The sequence below is a fragment of the Pinus tabuliformis genome, chromosome 3_1 (assembly GCF_031772625.1).
Source record: "Pinus tabuliformis cultivar Carrire ecotype Pingquan chromosome 3_1, CPIR1, whole genome shotgun sequence".
Taxonomy (NCBI): domain Eukaryota; kingdom Viridiplantae; phylum Streptophyta; class Pinopsida; order Pinales; family Pinaceae; genus Pinus; species Pinus tabuliformis.
In genome coordinates this window covers 604,205,702-604,221,902 of record NC_142301.1, presented here as the reverse complement: position 1 = coordinate 604,221,902, position 16,201 = coordinate 604,205,702, and positions in this window count along the sequence as shown.

The following is a 16,201-nucleotide window of genomic DNA, read 5'->3' as shown; positions in this document are numbered from 1 at the left end:
TTGCCGGGGAAAGAGTGTAGCCATTTGTTCTTTTTTTCAGAATAGTGTACGAACCTGCTAGGGAAGAATTGGGTTTTAAAAATGGAAGGTAAGAACCTACGTGTGGAGCGTGTAAAAGCCCTGCTCCTCTGCCTGCTTTCCTACAGATTTGTTGTTGTTTTGATTGAGTAGAATTTAGTAGTTAATTTGAGTGCATGACTAAGCAAAAAAAGCCAGCAAAAAATTCCAAACCTCTACCCAAGCCAGAAAAAGCTAAGGGGCCGGTGACCCTTGGCTGACAAACCTTCATAGACGAAATCTACAAGAAAGCAGAATTTCAGCCCTTAGTAGGACCCAGGAAAGTCATTTCTAAACAACGTACTAGTTCCCTTCAGGCCACAGGATCACCATCTGTAGCCTTTGCTGAGGTGCATAGTCAAACTGAAGAGCAGAAATTTCAAGAAATTGAAAATTCTACTCCATAACTATTGCAGGAAGGGAATTTCAGTAATATTTGCAAAGGAGGAGGAGAGACAGGGGAAACCGAGGAACCAAGATCTCCTCTCGAGACAACTCAGCCATTGAACAACCCAGACAAGGGAAGTGCTACAAAAATCATCTTTGAAGAAACTCAATCTCCTCAGACATTAGGCACTCTCATTATCCCAGATAGAGGAAGTGCTATTAAAACTATTACTGTTAAATCCATTCCCTCTCAACCTAGGAATACCCTCCTAGATATCCTAGAAGGTTATTGGTATATATTCGACCCAATGGCTCAAAACCATCCAAACACCCAAACCTCTACATTACAATACCCCATAGTGGATTCTGCAGCAAATGCACCTATGAAAGCAATCCCTCTTCAACATATCCCTACATTCCACGGTCTTACACCAGAAGATCTAGATGCATTTTTATTTGAATTTGACGTACTGTGCAGGGGATATGATTACACCACCGACCCTCAGAAACTGAAACTATTTCCCTCTACATTAAAAGGGGCAGCTTTAAGATGGTTTATGGGGTTAGGTGGCGAGGTTATAAATAACTGGGATCAAATGAAAGAATCTTTTCTAAAAAAATATCAGGACTATTGCAGGTCTAGAGAACTAAAGGACGAAATATTCCAGATGACGGGTAGACCTAATGAAACATTAGAGGAGTATGTGGAATGTTTTCAGTATAATCTTCAAAGATCTCCTTATGCATCACTACCTTTACCTGATAATGTGTTAAAAATAGCATTAATAAGGGGCATGAAGGAACAATCGATTGAAACATTAAACATTATGGGAAAAGGATATATTTATTAGGAAATTTTTGCTGACATTATTGATTTATGTATCAGGAGCTCGAGAGGCAGCACAAGAGTAAAACCGACAGAACATGATCGCTTTGTAAGGGAAAATAAAATTTCGACAGAAGGAGTAACGCGTGTAGAAATTGGAAATTTATTGGAAAACTTTAAAACTGATATACTAGGGACACTAACTACACAACTTGATATTATGCAGGCCAAACAGAAGCAAATGGAGGCAGAACAAAATTTGGCAATCTTCTGTCCCCGATGCAGGAAAAAGCATAGCCATAAGGAGTGTCCACTGGATGCAGTCCAAACATGCACCATCTGTACAAAAGATCACCTTACGGAGAGCTGTCCCTCACTTCCTGGATTGAAAATAGTATATAAGGAAGCAAAAGAAGAGCCATAATCGGTGTATTTGCTCAACCAGCGCCATCAGTGGCAGCCAAGACAATCTGGTATGTTTCCAGACCCAACTTCTTCTTTTCATCCTCCGCGGTATAATTCTCAACAATATAATATGTGGCAAAGTCAATCCCAATCCCCGTTTCCAAACTGGTCACTGCAGTCGTTTCCTTCTTCAAACCGTGGCTGAATCAGGCAAGCCAATTTGGTTGGCTAAATCTTCCTTATACTCCACCATATTGGCTAGGTAACTCATATCCACCACAATGGACTCCCCCTACTTCACAAAGTTCAGCCTAGCAGACAAACTAGCAGAGACTGATGCATCAGCCAGTAGGAACCATTCCGCTCCCTCAACCTACACTGCCAGCCTTACAACAAAATCCCCAGTCTAATCTGAGACCGCAACTCCTAGCCCAACCCAACTCCAATCCAAATAACAGACCGGTCCAATCTGTCCAAATCATAGAAAACACCAGAGGTAGGAGCCGATCTGAGGGAGTGTAATGATCTTCAGTTAAGATCTGGGCGTATTATTGAAACTAAGGGAGATAAGACAGTTTAGGTTGAACATTAGTTACCCAGAGAACATCTGTCACAAGAAGAGGATGTGCAAAGACAACAAACTCATAATCAAGCAACCACATCCTCTCCCCCGTTCCCAGAACGATTAGTTATACCTCGACCTATGCAATATCCTGATTTTGACATTCTGGGAGAATTACAAAATTTGTACATAAAAATTCCATTCCTCCAAGCCATTCAAGACATCCTGATATACGCAAAAACTATCAAAGAATTGTGCATAAAGAAACCAAGGAGGAATATAACAAATAATCCAAGAGTCCAAGTAGTCGGCACTCTATCTGACTTACTATCAGGAAAAGAAACACCCATTAAATACGAAGACCCAGGAAATCCAATTGTAACTGTCCAAATTTATGGTCAGACCCTGTCTAATGCCTTAGTTGATCTAGGAGCTGCAATCAATATCTTAACAACCACTACTTGCCAAAAGCTAGGCATTACATCTGTAGAACCCACCTCTACCTTGCTAGAATTGGCTGACCAATCTGTGGTTAGGCTGAAAGGCACACTACATAATTTCATGGTCTCTGTTGATTCCTGGGAATATCCAACCGATTTTCTGATAATAAATCCCAAAACCCGACTTGATGGACATCCATTGATTTTAGGTAGACCTTGGCTTGCCACTGTCGATGTTTATATTGGCTGCCGGCAAGGAAATATGACCATAACCAGAGGACCAAATATCAAGAACTTAGTTCTATATCCTCCAGTGCAGCCATCTGTCACAATAATAAAAAATAATAAGCACCTTGTATCATACCTTACCAATAACATTAGATCTCCATTAACTATACAAGAGGCACTTGATTTCAAAGACCAAATAGAAGACAATGCCATTAATAATTTCATTAGTCAAACTAAACTCACATCCCGCACACAATGTCATATGATAGAAGCAGCATTTGATAATGAATTAGAAGAAGATCCTCTGAAAGATACACGTGATCAAACAATACCTGTTACTTTTGTTGCAAATAGTAAAATTGTGGAAATTGAACCAGGTAAAACCTTAAATATTAATGCCAACCTCACACCCAAGGAAGAAATGAAGCTCATCCATTTGTTAAGGAAATATAAAGAAGCATTTGCATGGGACTACCCTGATATGAAAGGAATTGACCCCCAATTATGTACACACCACATTTATATAGAAAAAGATGCGAGGCCTGTTTGATAGCCTCAGAGGAGACTAAATCCTCATCTAAAATATGTGGTAAAAGCCGAACTTCAAAAACTTTTAGATGTCAATTTCATCTATCCTATCTCTGATAGTAAATGGGTCTATCCGCTTGTGGTGGTACCAAAAAAGAATGGGAAATGGAGAATCTGTGTGGACTACAGGAGTTAAATAAAGCAACACAAAAAGACCACTTCCCTCTCCCATTCATCGACCAAGTATTAGACACTTTGGCAGGAAATAAATTCTTTTCTTTCCTGGATGGCTTTAGTGGATACAATCAGATTCAGATTGCCCTTGAAGACCAAGACAAAACTACTTTTACTTGTCCTTGGGGAACACTTGCCTACTGAGTTCTACCTTTTGGCTTATGCAATGCTCTTGCCACATTCCAAAGGGCTATCCTTAGCATTTTTGTAGATTTAATAAATGAAGGACTTGAAGTATACATGGATGACTTTACACCATATGGAGATGATTTCGATCCAGCATTGGATACCCTAGAAAACGTCCTACAACGCTGCATTGCTACTAGGCTTTGTTTAAGCCACAAAAAATGCTATATGACGATGACTGAAGGACTTATCCTAGGACATTATATTTCAGCCGCTGGCATTCAGGTAGACCCAACCAAAATCAAAATAATTTTGCTTAGTCCCACTCCTACCACTCAAAAGGAGGTATGCAGTTTTGTTGGATTTTCTGGTTATTATAGGAGATTTATAGAACATTATTCGTACATTGCTGCACCTCTGTATGCACTAACTGGTAACATTGATTTTCATTGGACAGAAAAATGTGAATGTGCTTTCAAGGATCTGAAGAAGCTTGTGTCCACAGCCCCAGTACTTCGAGGACCAAATTGGGATTTGCCATTTCAGATATCATCTGATGCCTCAGAAACAACCATTGGAGCAGTCCTTGGGCAGGAAGAGAATAAAAAACCATATGCAATTTACTACATCAGCAAAAATTTATCCCCTGCTGAATTAAACTACACTGTTACTGAAAAAGAATTTCTACCAGTAATACATGCTGTCAATAAGTTTAGACATTACATTACTGGATATCCTGTTATCTTGTACACAGATCATTCTGCCATAGAATATCTAGCAAACAAGCCTATCACAAATGGCAGAATAACTAGATGGCTGATCTAATTGCAGGAATTTGATATTACAATCAAGGATCGACCAGGCAAAAAAAATCATGTAGTTGATTTTCTCTCAAGAATGCCAAAGCCAATCGATGCAGCAGTAGTTGAAGACCAACTTTTGGACGAGAATTTGTTTGTTGTGGCTGTTCAAACACCCTGGTATGCTGATGTTGCCAATTACCTAGCAGTGGGTAAATTACCGAAGCTTCTAACCCCTAATGAGCAGAAACAGATTGTTCAACGGAGTGCTCGATTTTCTTGGATTAGGGGCTATTTGTTCCATATAGGGGCAGTCATGCATATCAGGAGATGTGTTTGAGAAGATGAAATCTTTGACATTTTAAAAGCCTGCCATGACGGACCATGTGGTGGACATTTTGCCGATCGCAGAACTGGACATAAAGTGCTGCAGACAGGGTATTATTGGCCCACGATTTTCAAAGATGCAAAGAAATTTGTCCAAGCCTATGACAGTTGCCAGAGAGCAGGATGCCCTGGTCAGTCTGATGAGATGCCTCTGAAACCACAGCTAGTCATCGAACCATTCGAGCGATGGGCTCTTGATTTCGTTGGACCAATTAACCCATCATCAAACCAGAAAACATATATTTTGGTGGCAATAGAATATGTCACCAAGTGGGTTGAAGCAGAGGCATTGCCAAGAGGTACAGAGGACTCTGTCATACAGTTCCTGTTCCATCTATTTGTATGTTATGGTCTTCCCAGAGAAATAATTACAGATGGTGGACCACAGTTTGCTGGGAATAGAATAGCTGCAACACTCAACAACTATCATGTCCAGCATAAAATCACTACTCCATACCACCCACAGGCAAATGGGTAGGTAGAAAGCAGCAATAAAATAATCGAAGCAATCCTAACGAAAACCATAGCGTCACATAGATGTGATTGGGCTGCCAGACTACTTGAAGCACTGTGGGCTTACAGAACAACATCGAGAAGCACCACTGGTTACTCACCTTATCAATTAGTGTTTGGAAAACAACCCATTTTCCCCATAGAATTCGAAATCCAAACATTGCGAACAACATAGGAAGTTGGCTTAGATCTAACCGAGGCACAGATTAATCGATTGCAGCAGATCAATGAGCTGGACAAATTAAGCTCTCTGCACTTCAAAACACTGCCCTGATCCAATAGCAGCGACCTAAATGGCATGATGCTCTCATTAAAAATAAAGTCTTCCACGAAGGAGACTGGGCTCTTTTGTACGACTCCAGGTTTTAGGACTTCCCTGGGAAACTCCAGACTCGTTGGTTGGGACCATACGAAATCCAGAAGGTACATGACAATGGGACCCTTACTCTAATCACTATTGACGGTTCTGGATATGCCTTCAAGGCAAATGGCCACCGAGTTCGTCTCTATCATAAACCACTCACTCGGGAGTCCTTCTGCCAGCAGCTACGCCGAGACTCTAATATGGAGATTTTGGGGGAGGAAGAGAAGTCTTCCTCACCTGTAATTCATTAAGGAATTTATTTCTTTTTACAGTTTGTACATAATTTCTTTTCTTGAATCATTTTTGTACATATTTTTGAATCAACGTTTTGCTGTTATTATTTTTGTTGTTCCTTTTTTTTCAAAAGAACAACTTTTTCTTTTGGCTGTTCCCTTTTCAAAAGAGCAACCCCATTTGGATCAGCAGTCATTTTGTTGTAATTTGGTTCTTTTTCATTATTTTTGTGTTCTGTTGTTCCTTTTCCAAAGGAACAACATTTTTATTTCTGCCGTTCCTTTTTCAAAGGAATGGCATTTGTGTGTTTTTGCTGTCCCTTTTCCAAAGGAACAACATTTTTGATTTCTGTCGTTCCTTTTCCAAAGGAATGGAATTTGTGTGTTTTTGTTGTTCCTTTTCCAAAGGAACAAGATTTTTTTTTATTTTATTTCTGCCGTTCCTTTTCCAAAGGAATGGCATCTGTGTGTTTTGCTTTTCCTTTTATAAAGGAACAACATTTTCGATTTCTGTTGTTCCTTTTCCAAAGGAATGACATTTGCCTATTTTGCTGTTCCTTTTCCAAAGGAACAACGTTTTTGATTTCTGTTGTTCCTTTTCCAAAGGAATGGCATTTATGTGTGTTTTGCTGTTCCTTTTCCAAATGAACAACATTTTTTTATTTCTGCTGTTCCTTTTTCAAAGGAACGACATTGGTATGTTTTGCTGTTCCTTTTCCAAAGGAACAACATTTTTTTTCTGCTGTTTCTTTTTCAAAGGAACGACATTGGTATGTTCTGCTGTTCCTTTTTCAAAGGAACAACTTTTTCAATTTCTGTTGTTCCTTTTCCAAAGGAACAACGTTTTCAATTTCTGATGTTCCTTTTCCAAAGGAACGACATCTATGTGTTCTGTTGTTCCTTTTCCAAAGGAACAACGTTTTCCATCTTTGTTGTTCCTTTTTCAAAGGAACGGCCTTTGCATTTTCTACTGTTCCTTTTCCAAAGAAACAACATTTGTGGTCTTCTGTTGTCCCTTTTTTCCAAAAGGAACACCTCTTGCATGCTTTTTCTCTCCTCATGAAACAACTTGTTCCTTTTGCTGTTCTAAATTGAGGATGCTTATTGCTCCTGTTCTTTCAAGTCTTTTAGAATACAGCTATGCACTTATGCAATGGATACAAAATCACAACATACTGAAATCAGTCAATCATAAATCGCTATCTTTATAAGAAATTGCTCTGAATTGGTAAGAGGACAGAAGGAAGGACACACTTATTTATCATCTTTTGTTGTCATTGTTCTACTAATTCTGCTATGATTGGTTATCTTTATCATGATGATCCCTTTTAATCCTCTTTGATTATTATTTAGGAATAAGAGCAAAGGGTTTATATCTTCCTATTGAGATGTTAAGATTTCTTCCACCATTCCTACTCTTAAGGAGTGTTAAACCATCCTTTGTGTATAAATAAGGGAAAGTACTTTATGAAAAACAAAGAAAAAAAGAGCAAACATGACTTATAAGTTGTCAAATGTAGGATAGGGGGTCTCATCAAGAGCCAGCCTATCATGATCATGAGGACGAAAGCGAAGTGGCATTCCCACTATGGCCACCACACATATGGTCCAAAAAGTATATCAAATAAACAACCCTTGGAACAGGAGGTCTCATCACGAGTTGGTCTGCCCACTCTTCGCTCTTTCCTCGTGGATGGCATTATGGTTAACTAGTCACCAAGCCAGCATAATGGCCTACATTTTGACATCACACAACATTTCCTAAGCATACACAAAGGATCATGGTTCCATGGGTGAAATAAACAACTCTGCCAAGGTTAGGGACACCTGTCGGTAGCAGAGCACTGTTAATGGTATTGAAGTCACATTATTTACACCAATAGGTAAGTTATTAGCACCCTTCTGTTTCTTATACCTTAGTAATCAATCATATATTATTTTCCGAACCATATAATGCATGGACATCTATTATTACCAATCATGACAGAACAATTGACAATGACCTCATGAGATTCCATTCCACGACAGATGTCCTATCCCCCAGCCTCACATCATATCACAACAATTTCTTACGTATTAAGCGATCCAACTCTATGCCTCGATTTCGGTAATTCATTGCTTTTGTAAACATGGCATATTGCCATATGTTGTTCCTTTATGACTCTGCTTCAGAGCAGGCGCTTCTCCTTTATTTGACGGCTGGGAAAACCTATCACATTGCGGGGGGGAGGTTAACCTCATCATTCCCTGGATTACGTGTCAGCCCACTATTCAGGAAGTTGTGTACTAGGGTATGGCACGGCTCAACGTCATACTATTTTTTATTTTTTCTGCATGACTTGCTGTTCATAAGCCATTTCTATTGTATACTCTGTAGCATTAGATTTTGAACAAGTCTTGTGTCTGGCAGCCTCTCTATGTTTCAACAGCACGAACAGCTGCCCCAATTAAGAGTTTACAGTGAAACCATGGGAGGAAGATCGATTCAGAGAGAACCACAGGTGTTAACAGTCTCTGCTGCTGCCCGGGGAATCCTGGCAAGAGCAGGGTGGCTGACTTATCTCAATCGCTTGCAGGAGTCTAACGAGATTGTGGAAATTGAATTCTTGTAGAACTTGCAACAGGATTACTCCACAGTGAGGGGGAGACACATAGCAGTCACTGATGACATAATCGTAGAAGTCTCGAGACTACTAGCCACTGGACCTGTATGGACGTTAAAAAAGGAGAGATTGTAGAATATTATATAAATCTTCCAGGACGAAGGCCAGAGCCTGGCAATTAGAGGAAAGGGAGTTCTGCCAGCAACACTAGGAGAGCCGTGGGCAGAATTGGCAAAGACCATTCAAAGCTACATCACCTATGAAGGCAGAAAAGATCTGGTAAGACCACGACATCTTAAACTCTTAGCTGTACTAAAGCAAAAATGCTCTGTAAATTTACTTGCATTTTTGAGTTCATTACTTCATGACATTGCATGGAGCATAAAAAAGGCACAGCATGTAGAGTCAGTTGTTAGTCATTATGGGTTGATTCGATTAATAGTCAGCCATAGCCTCACCCAGAATCAGAGAAGCTGGGAAGAGCTAATTGCCATAATAAATGGGGGATTGAATGCACCATCCCCAAAATGTAAACATGCCACCAGTACACCCGAGCATCCAGAAAAACGTAAACATGCCACCAGTACACCCGAGCGTCGAGAAAAACGCAGGGAATCGGCAAAGCGTAAACATGCCACCGGTACACCCGAGTGGCCAGAAAAATGCTGGAAATCGGTCCGGCTAGCACAAATATGAGGGAAGCTAGAGAAGCCCCAAGAAAACACTAGCCAGCTGGTAGAAAAAGAAGATGAGCAACCCCCATGGCCAGAAGGGGAGGACGATGTGAAAGGAGTACAAGAAGAAGAAGAAAAAGAAGAAGAGGTCGAGGAATCTGAAGAGGAAGAAGATAAAGAATAAGAAGTTGAGCAATCTGAGCAGGAGGAGGAAACGGAACAGCAAGAAGGTAGCCCATTGCAGGACCCAGTGGGAGAAGATGAATTGGCCGAAGTTTTGGCCAATATGGGTGAATATGGCCAACCTTCCAGTCCATCAGACCTCCATGTCGAAAAGAAGTCGCAGGAGGAAAATGCACCTGAAGAATCACATGAAAAGGAGGCAGAAGAAGAAAATCTGCCTGTTCATGATGAAAAGATGACAGGAGATGTTGAACAGGAACAATCCGTTCCTAACCAGAAGACACCAGAAGAAATTCCGGAGGAAACAGGGGCAAAAAGAGAAGTCGCCCAAGAAAGAACATAAATAGTTAGGGTTCTTGCCCTGGAACAGCCAGAGCAGAACAATGAAGAAACACCCCAGAGAGAAAATCCAGGAATTAGTCACAGTCCAGGCCACAGTGAACAACCTGTTGTTCCTTCTAAGGAAATTCTGGAAATTAAAGAATTGCGAAAGGAACAACAGAGATTATTGAATATAATAGTCCAGCTCCACCAGCAGATTAGGATTCTAAAAGCAAGGAAAAGGGTAAAAAGGACTTCGGGAAGGAAAAATGTGACCACTCCAGCAAAACCCCTCAAGGCAAAGGGGCGGAGGACCAGAATCCATCCTGCTGTTCAAAACCCTGTCGAAAACCAGGCTGCTGTTCCAAATGATGCTGAGAAACAGACTGCTGTTCCAATTGAAAAGGAACAACAATGGACTGATATCCATGTTAAGATAGAAATGGACGAGATGTTGACCCGTGATAAGGAAATTCAGACGGAGGCACCACTTTCGGGAGTGATAAGGGTTATGAACTCAAAGCAACGCAATAGGAAAGTTCAGGTAAAACTCCCAGCCTCCACTGCCGCATGGAGAAGAGATCCAAAAACAGTAAGCCTACGAAAGGGTTTGAAGCAAGCTCAGCAAGAAGTGGAATAGCTTAGAGATCAAACGGTCCCTCGCGAAAAGTATGAAGAGCTACAGCAACAACTTAGGAACGTCAATCTATCCGAAAGCTAGGCCTTTGAAGGGTGGCAAAGGGAACAAGAGAAAGTCGCGAAGGTAACTCGTAGGTTAGATATAGTTATCAAGCAGATGGATACCTTGTGTTCTTTATACAATGACGTCTTAGAATGTAGAGCCCGTGCTAAGAATTATGCCTTGTTTTTACTGGAACGGTATTTGCAATTAAAAATAAAGGCTGTTAAAGCAGGTGCTCCCATACAAATTAACACCGTCAATGATTTTATAGACTGCTGTAAGCACTACGGGGTAATAGTCCAGAGACTACTGTGTGAGTTCTATTTACATAACCTTGTATTAGACTAGGAGACCGAGCTGAACCCTGGCCCTTTTGTTGGGGATATCCAATTGCAGGCATTTATTTCATTTCGGGTCAATCAAATTAAATGGCTTAAAGCCTATAATACTTTCCAAAGGCAAGAAAACGGATTAGATTTGTGGGTAAGGGCTGAGCCTAGGGACCCAGTGCAGTTGTGGAAAGCACTTAGAAACCTCATGAAGACTCCAGGTGTAATTGAAGCATTAGGACCCATGCATGAGGCACTCATTCGACAGGGATTAGAATACCTTTTCTCTATCAAAGACCCTGCCATTGATGCAGCTAAATTTTGGTATCAAATATCTAATCTGAATATCCAGCTCAGGGAACCATTTAAGTATGAGAATTTTAAATTAGCTGCCAACCGCTTGCACCTCTATGGCAAAATCATTTTGAGGGCAGGGCCATCCTGGTTAGGATATAGGTTCCGGAGTCCAATTATTTGGCACCCTGCACCTAGATACCAAGCCCTGTATGAGATGCCTGAGGGTCAGACAAGCCATTTCTTTGAATACCTAATTACGCATCATGGATGTAGGCCTCCTCATGAGATTCCATCTCCAGCCTATTCTCTCACAACCTTACATGTCAACTACAATGTTTTCATGAGGGCATGAAATAGGGTAAGCAGGGGGGTGTGTGGAGTACTAAAGAAGGTATGTTTTTGATGATTATTTCAGTATCTTTTCATTAGAACTTACAAACCTTTTGCATCATGAACTAGGAAAATGATAAAGAATTATAATAGACCATGTGAGATTAATATGCAAGACGAAAATGCTGACAATTGTCATTTCCTTATGCAGGAAAGAGAGAAAACGAGAATTTCCGTTCCAAAGGAAAGGACAAGGACAGGTTAACCGCTGTCCCTTTGACGGGAGACTGAATGCAAATAAGGCAAAGCAAATCAAAGTGAATCAGCTTGGGAAAGGAGGTGGAGATATCAGCTCGGCGCAGGAGAGAAAAGAAATGACTGAGGACTAATGGTTCGACGAATCCCTCAGGATCCTTGATCCTGAGGGATCATTGTTTTATCTATTTTTGCACTTAGATATCTCTGTCGTCACCCTTATAAAAGAGGCAACACTGTTAGCTCGGAGGAGAGTTAGATATGGTTATGATTTTATGTAATTTCTTTTAAGATCAAAACTTTGATCATCGAGTCTCGTTAAGAACTAGTTTATTGTAATTCTGTTCTATGCATTAATACAAACTTGGTTACTATTTCATCTCTGAGTCTGGAATAACTTCAAGCAGTGTATCCCTGGAGGCTAAGGGCCTGGCCCTGGAGGACACTTGCTCCTGTATTATTACGTTTGGTGTATGCGTGGTTTGCTTATCGACGTCATTTGGTGATCTGATGTGTTTTATAAGTTTACATCACATGCTCTGTCATATTTATTAAGGTTTCTACAGACAGAATGATTGTATTGACTCTACATCAGATTACTGTTCTTTTAGGAGTTGATATAATACTGCTAGTCTTTACAGAATACTGTTACTGTTCCATTACAGAGCCTTTGTGCTGTGCACTTGTTCATTAACATTACGAAATTCATCTTGGAAGTTATGTTCTCTGCGATTGTTGGATTTATGAACAAGGCTGTTCTATTTTGAAATGCAGTCGTATTCTTTCTAACTGAGATCGATATTTGGATCAGATTACTATTTAAGTGTGCTGTGTGCGTATATGGTTTTCAAGCACTGTTCCATAACTTATCAGTAATCAGTGTTGTTCCATTGGTGTGTGTTATTCAATTCGCCCTTAAGAGTGAAAGATTGCCGTTTGATTCCTGTAGATTACGATTAATACATTTGATTTGATAGATTAAGATGTTACTACTTGTGAGACTTAGTTGCTGTTCTATTTCTTAGCTGCTGTTCCATTTCGGATTTGATGTTCCCTTTCAGATTTGCTATTCGATTTCTTAATTGTTGTTCCATTTCTTGGTGTTGGCATGAAGAACGACCTCAGGTTGTAGTGAGCTTTGGCATTTACTGTCCGGCTCCTAGATCCACGATCTGTTCTCTGATTTCCTTTTCCATCAATTTCCAAAGGGATGGGTTATTGTTACCGAACCCTTGAATGATAAGTTGCTTAGTCTTCTGAATGTGTGATTTAATCTTTTGAAGTAGTTAAGCTATAGACAATCATCCATTTACTCTTGTATTTATGAACACTGTACTACCAACATTACTCTGACGAATGATAGCCTCAAACTGAGACACTCTTTGAAATAGCAAAACGTTCCCGGATTGACATATTAATGTGAGGTAATTAGAGGTGAAAGAGACCCTTTTTATAGCTCTACACTAATGTCTATGGAAGAGCAAATTCTCCTTTGAGACATGACACTAAGTGCAGCTTCAGAAAGGAAACACAGTGGAGCTTCAGAAAGGAAATACAGGTAATGTCCTGATCACAATTCTAATCTTAATGTTTATGGAAGAGAGAATTATGTAATATGTACATCACATTTTGATATCTATTGATGAATCTATGTGAATAAGAGTGACTAAAGGAAAGTTGCAATGGCAGGACATGTGGAGGAGAGATTGCTTCTAGAAAAGTGTGAGCTTGACATGGGGCATCACGTTGCATAAGCGGTCTAAACGTTTGGATATATATTTAGTTTCAAACTTTGCGGAGATGTTTGAAATTTGAACCTTGGATAAAATGTTACAGAAGGTGCATGTATGGCGGTCGGTGCATTAGTTTTTGGAAACTTTGGGTAAAAGTTTGTTAGCCATCTAAACCTTACTCGAGACACGTGAAGGTTCCAATAAGAGTCTCAAACCAAAACTTTGGATAAAATTTGGGTGAAGGAAATTGCAACCAGAGAGTTTGGTTAAATTTTGATAGAGTGGAGAAATTTTTGGTCAAAAAACCGATTAATGGCCAGTCAACGCCCTAGCGATCGCTAGAGTCCCTGCAGTGCCAAAGGCAGGGACTAATAAGTTATTGATTGTGAGTGTGCTTCATAATAAGTCATGTGAACTAGTCTAAGTCACGAATACCACCCTTTGAACAATTTATCACATTTTTATATGATCAACATCAACTCACGTTAAAATTCACTTTGTGCATTCCATTTACTAGCTGTGAACCTTAGTGTGAGAATAATTCATTAGTCATGTGAACTAGTCTAAGTCACGAGTACCACTCTTTGAACAATTCATCACATTGTTATATGATCAACACCAACTCACGTTAAAATTCACTTTGTGCATTCCATTTAATACCTGTGAACTTTAGTGGGAGAATCATTCATTTAGCATGATAATTAATTGTATTCCATTTACTACTTGTGAACTTTAGTGGGAGAATGATTCATTTAACATGATAATTAACTGTCTAATAGGAGAATTCATTTGCTCATTTAACGGAGAATTATAATTAATTTGTTAATTTAATGGGAGGATTAAATTGTTTATTCACTCAGGAATTGTTGAAGTTATTTATAATTTTCAAGGTTTGGTTTGAATTTGGAAGCTCATCTACATGGAGACTTAGAAGTGGCCATGTCCAATCCTAGTCTAGGTTCTAATTTTTAAGGTTAAATTCTTCTCCTTTACACTGTGATTTCATATTATTTATAGTTCTAATCTATTTTAGAGTAGTTGATTTCATTTTTGTTTCGAAGTTGGGTTTTGATTCTTTTGGAAGGCATTCTTTTAATAAAACATTTTATTAATTTTATATGAGTTTCCTTATTATTTGATATTAGTATGCATTTTTTTTAAGAACTAATTTTTAGACCCATAAACTTTATATGTTTAATTTCATTTTTTACATAACAATAATTTGTTTCACGTTTATAGATATAGGATAATCTTTGATATGAAGAAATTTTAATGATATTTAATTTATGATCCCTTTTAATATGGTGAATTTTTTTTGTTAATGAATTTGATTATTCAATTTGATAGTTGGGGGAGTGGGTTATGGACTTATCTTAAGCTTTATCTCACTCCTATGAAGTATTGGTGATTTGAGTTGAACTCTTTGTAATGTTGAAATAAGATGATGTATGAATTGTATATAGCCAAACTATGTTTAAAAAATTATTGTGATACTTAAACATGCTTATAAGTTTTTTTTTTTTTACAATTGTCACACATTAAACAACCTTTTTAACTTGTTTTAATGTTTTGGATGGATTATATGTTACTTTCAAGGAATAAAAAATGTCTTTTAGTTTTCTATGGAAGACCATCTCGATGGTTGGGAATTCCTTTGACTCCTTATTTTTATGGGTAAAACATTTTGAAAAAACAATGCCTTGCTATCTAACATGTTGAAGTTGAGGGATGTCTAGTGCATACCATTCTAAATAGCGTTAGGCAGTAAAATATCAGATTGGATTTAATAAGAGGCTTGGCTACAGTGAGCTAGGTATGGGGTCTACTCACTCTTACCACCTTTATATTAAACTTATATTACAACAAGTACTATGCAATGATACTTAATTTAACTGTTAATTATCATTTCATAAGAGTGCCTTCCCTCACAATTTTGTTTGTTAAATTTGGATTCATTCTTATCCTTTAACTTGTGATAAAGAAATTCATGTTCAACTTGATGATACATGTACCCAAAAATTTGTTGTTCTTTATATAATAACATAATACTAATATTAATCTCATTAGAATTATTAGGCCAAAGATCACACTCAGGCGTGGGGGGGGGGGGGGGGGGGGGGGGGGGGGGGGGGGTGAATTAGTGTGAGAACAATTTTACCATTTCACAAATTTTCGTTAATAAACAATTATGTACTAATGAATCATAACCATTTGTAGCATATCAATAAATAAAACAATGCTTTATGAACCTATCATCACATGAATAAGACATCATGAAGCCATCACATCAACACAATAGGGCACAAGCTTTTACGTGGAAACCCATACATGAGAAAACTGCAAATTATTCTTCTCCTTTCTTCAATTTATTGCATAGATTTGTAGACATTGACCTATTGGAGGAACCCATCCCAAAAATATGCTAGCTATTACTTGTGAGAGGCTACAACTGATTGAGGCACCAACCTCAATGATGGGAAAGCTCCAACTTGCTCTAGGCTCCAACCTGATTGAGGCACCAACGTCGATGATGAGTAAACCTTGACTTTCTCTAAACTCTAACTTGATTGAGGCACCAACCTAGATGATGAGAAAAATTTGACTTACTCTAGGATCCAACCTGATTGAGGCACCAACCTTAATGGAGGCACCCACCTCCTTCAACCTCTTGTGGACTTTTTTTCAAAATATTTCAAACTGGATC